The sequence below is a fragment of the Primulina huaijiensis genome, chromosome 3 (assembly GCF_012295235.1).
Source record: "Primulina huaijiensis isolate GDHJ02 chromosome 3, ASM1229523v2, whole genome shotgun sequence".
Taxonomy (NCBI): Eukaryota; Viridiplantae; Streptophyta; class Magnoliopsida; order Lamiales; family Gesneriaceae; genus Primulina; species Primulina huaijiensis.
Genome location: NC_133308.1, coordinates 2,882,061 through 2,887,505, shown reverse-complemented (window position 1 = coordinate 2,887,505; position 5,445 = coordinate 2,882,061).

The window sequence follows — 5,445 nt, the reverse complement described above, 5'->3', positions numbered from 1 at the left end:
AAGACATGCTAATAACAAAACAAACATAAAATCGCATAACACTGCTCCAAACTTTCGGATGCACAAACAAAACATTCAGCAGACACAGACACATGATATCTGCGTTCGGTTCATTCCACAATGTGCCCGAAATTTACCTGCGTTTGTCCATATCTTGGATCTATCTTGTTCACTTTGAAATTTAACTTGACAAAGTTTTAATTTATTTTTTGATTCATTAGATAGTGGAATAATGACATGTATAAGAGTACCGTAAGCGTGAATAATGAAATTGAGACGGGACGGAACACATCGAAGGGAAAGGTTTAATACATTTGATGATTTGAAGAATCAAATATAATTTTTTGGAATTATTTTGAAGGCTCGCATAATTTAATTAATTGTAAATAGATTCGTTGTCTAATTAATAAAAGACTCAATAAGATGATTGAATTATTAGTGGTTTTCAACATATTAAATAAATTGGTATGATCTATTTTTGTGTAGAAACTCAGCCTAACTTCTATGATGGGTTAAATACGGCTCATGTTATATATATGATTATAGTCCCCGAGGCATACAGAATAACACAGAATATGTACAATTCATTTCTAGACTTCTCTCATTCTCTCATCTAAGGCAAGAATATGATGGTTTTCTGCTCTCTTGGAAGATTCATAACTCACACGATAGATGACCAACCAATGGATTCTGTTACACATATACCGTTATTCATATAATTCATAGTATGTTGTGATATATGATTTCAATCACATGATTTATTAAATCTCTATAACACAAGTTGAACTTGTGTGAGGTGATTTAGAATGAATACGCAAATAATGAGAGCTAATTTAATAACAAAAATGTATACTCTCAATGTCACCCGTGAATCGTGATGAATCAATGAAACATAACACAGAAATTTATAAGTATATAATTTTGAACATTCACTCAACACTTGTAAAAAAAATGAGTGTACGTAGATACAAATAATAGAGTAGAGAAAGCAAACTAATTAACTGGTTCAGCAATTTAGAAAATCGCACGAAATTTCAGTTTGAAACATATATAAATATATGAATCATATATGGAAAAGACGATAACATGTATGGTATATTAATACGGATGACAAATGATCAATATCTCAAGAACAAGCTGATCGATAATATGAAATAACAAATTTCACTCGAATGCACAGCTTTATTTCCTAACTTTCTTTATCTTACCACTACAAAATAATTCAAGAAAATGGGAAGGAAAAACTGATTCAATTTCATCGATGGAAACATCAAGCAAAACTCTATCCATTTTTCTCTTTGTGGATGGCAGTGGTTTGGGTTTTCTGGGAGCAGGTGGGCATTCCTTACAGGTATCCACTGCTAATTTCGGCGTTATGCAGCCTTCTTCTTCGTGATCGTCCTGTCTCGCGACTAATTCAGGTTCTGAAGATGGCAATTTGATATTCAAAACAGAAACCGAAAGCACGTCTTTATTTTCTTTGTGGAGATTTCCAATGAAGTCGCGTTTCTGCATTGCATGCAGATCTAATTTCTGGGACAGATATGCTTGATCGGGATCAATTTTACTCGTCAAACCCATCAAGTAATTAAATAGGCTCTCAATCACAGTACATGAAAGGTTCGAGACGTGTGAACTTTCCAAAGATAAACATATGTGAGAATATTAATATTCGATGGAAGTCGGAAAATATCGTGTCTAAGATTGGAGGAACAGAGAATGTGATTCTTTATACCTGCACACACACACACACACACACATACAAATAGATCAAGTTTACATCTTTGACTTTTTGTTGATGATTTTAGCTTTTACGATGTGTGGGTGAAGGAAGATTATTTTTCAAAGTTTTAATGTTAAATTTCTTGTATGATCTCTTTCTGGTGGAGGAATCCAAAGCAAACAACTTTTCTTTCGATTGGATTTTGTCAATACTGGAGTTGTCTTTCTAAATCATTTTCTATGTTTCACTAAAAAAACATTATGCGAATGACTGTGATTATAAACCAACTTTGAGGAGATTTGCATTAAATTCCCAAGTGTAATAATTGAATACATTTCCGGATTTATTTGTAATAGTAAATTCAATATCCAATGAAATCATTGTTTCATATTTTCCCATAACACCTTTTCTGGTGTCTGTCAATAAAAATCTAAGTTGTTCATCATATCATACGTACATATATCATTTTATTTTATTTATTCATTTATATTTTACACTCTATGTATTCGGTAATAAAAAGTTGTTTTTATTTTTATCAAAAGTTTGTTTAAACTTCCAAAAACGAATGCTTATTTTTGAAACAAGTGGAAGCAAAAAAAAAAAAGGATGGTCCCAAATAAATCCATTAAATTCGAGCTCTTGAATTCCATATTTATTTTTTGAAATCACAAGTTTTAACATTTGTTTAAAAATTACACAATATGAAAATTTAAAAAAATTTAAGTGAGATTTAATTAGCTACCTCGGTTGCTTAACTTATCATCGCAATCAACGTAAAAAATCAGATTTTTTTAATGAAAATTTATCAAAGAAAGAGCATTGGATACTCCTCAATTTATATATGTTGGTTAGGTGAGAAGTATTAAATAGCACCCTGACTCAAATCCTTACTCATTTTCTAAACTTGTTTTAAAAAAAAAATTGGTGAAAACTTTGGTTAAAATTTGATTTCGAACGGTAGAACTCATCTCAAACTTGATATATTTTTTTTTAATGTTAGATGAGCTATAAGTTATTGGCGAAAGAATTTTCAAATATTCACAAACGGAAATGACTTTTTTTCTTAAAAATATATTTCCAGCTGATTCATTCATTCTTCTGTATAAGTTTATCATATAATCTTAATTACATTTTCAAATAGCTCGCGTTTTATTACCAAAAAAAAAAATGAATATCAGGTGACATCACTAACCTACTCATACTTACATCATATAATATATGTATAATATAAAAATTAAATACAGAACAAAATCAAGATATGAATTACTTTCATTTTTTGGATCCATTTTCCGACTTTGGATTTGGAATTTTGGCGATTCTTTAATTTATTTGGTTTCCCCCACTTTTCTTCAAGTGGGATATATGTTGATTTTTTGTAAATTACATCATGTTGCGGAGCAGCTTAAAGTGATGCATGGGGCCAAGATTCAAATAATGCATCATCAAGAGGGATGATGATTATGAGGAAATATATGCTTAAAGTTGGGGATCCAAGGGACCAAGCTTGGAAGCTACTGAAATCCATGTCATTATATTATTATATCACTTTTTAAAGAAAAATCATATTTCGAGAGAAAAAATAATTTTTTATTCTGTTTGAAACTAAATTATATTAACAAAATTGAAGTAGAAAATAAGTTTTCCAAAATTAAGGCAAATCGCCACCATCAATGACGAACACTTGCAATATATTTTGCAGCGTCCAAGCTGACATGTGCAGCTGCAAATGGCAGTTTGTCAACATGGCAGCGGACGTTGCTTTTTTATTTTTTATTTTTAATTATTATTATTTTTTATTTAATTTGGATACATATATTATTAGTAAAATAGGAAGACTACATGTAAAAAATAAAATTGAAACTCAAATTCAATAATTTGAAAAATAGATCACTTTAAATAGCGAGTTAGTCAACCAATTTTTTTTAAAAAATTTTATTTGTTAATTAATTTATCTTTCAAAAAAAATTTGAACTTATTTTTTAAAAAAATATTTATTTTAATATGTGTTGGTTTAGTTTTCGAAAAAAATGTATACGTGTATGCATTCACTTATTTTTTATTTTAGTATTACTAGTAATATGATTAATAAATAATAATAACAATAATAGTTGGAATATGAAAATTCTTGAATTTTCGTACACATATTTTTTGAATTTTTACTCTTTTTATTTTTTAAAAAAAAATTATTTATTTAAATATACGTTGATTTAGCTATCAAAAAAATTTTGTGTATATGTGTCGATCCACTTATTTTTTATTTTTTAAAAATTAATTAATTTAAGCTTCAACTTCCATTTTTTGTAAATAGAATAATTTGAAAAATAAATCACTTTTTTATTTTTTTTCTTAGAAAAAAATGTTTGAATCTGTGTAAATTTTCGAAAGATAAATTTCTTAATATTTTTAAAATAAATATTTTTATAAATTGTTAATTGGTTAACCATTTTTAAGTTATTTATCTTTCAAATTATTCAATTAAAAAAACCCAGTTTTCAATGACTTCTAAAATGTAGAAAATGTCATGTTGTGGGTTTCCATATAATTGTAATCCGAATGATTCATATTGAATTATTTATTTAAATTTGTGATGAGTGATGCAATGCAACGCAATCATTGCACATAATTAATTAAACCTCATGCTTTAATCATATTGTTCCCAACTCCCACTGTTCCGTGATTTTGCATTCCTCAACTGCATATATTAGCAAAATCATGTTTGGTGAATTTTGGTTATTTGGTTACATTGTTATAATTAGCACTTCTCAACTCGAATATGATGTTTCATGCTCGAGTACTTGAACTCGTAAAACCCAATTTATTTTGAAATAAAATGATTTTACTTTTTTAAAAGATAATTAATGAACTGCTTTAATTTTAATTTTGTATTTTTGACTTCAAATTCTTTGAAAATTTTAAGATTGCGTTTGAATTGATAGATTTGATGATTTGGAGGAAGGAAGTTTTATTTGAGGAAACTTTGAGAGATGAATTTCAAATTTCATTCATCTTAGATGTATTTGAAATTCACTACAATTACTATAGAAATTGCATAATTTGATATAGAGTAAATTTAAAATCTACTTGAATTTTATTTATCTAAACAAGTCAAACAATTTAAAATCAATGGATTTAAAATTCATCAATCCGTTGACAACGCGAGAGTTTTTTTTTTGCAAATAAAATTTTAATATTGGAGCTTGAGTAACTTGGGAATTACTTGTGTTGATCCTAAGTTGAGTTCAAAAGGCAGTCACATGCAGATTTTGTTGTCTAGTGCACTTTGGGACAAATTGCATTTAACCTTCCTATAAAAAAAAAAAAAAACTTTTTTGCTTAGATCCGGAGAAGATATACTATGGCGTTTTCGGAATCGTTGGTCAGCCATATGACGGTGAATTTGTTCCTAACCAAAAACACAAACGACCCCAACTCAGTTTTAGATAAGAAGTTTTTTCAATATTTTATATCAATTTTGACTCAAAGATAAGGTCCTTAATGTGAAGCAGCCCATGATGATATAGTTTGGGTTCACTGCTACAAATGCAGGCTAAGGCCCATTTTATTATGACATGTCATCATCTTTATGATTGCAAACCAACAAGAACTTCAACATTATAAATCACGGGGACAGTGCGACGTTAAAATGGAGCCCATATTTACAATTTTAATATGGTCCTCACAAAAGTTGTCATATGATCCAACGAGACAAACTCAGTATATAT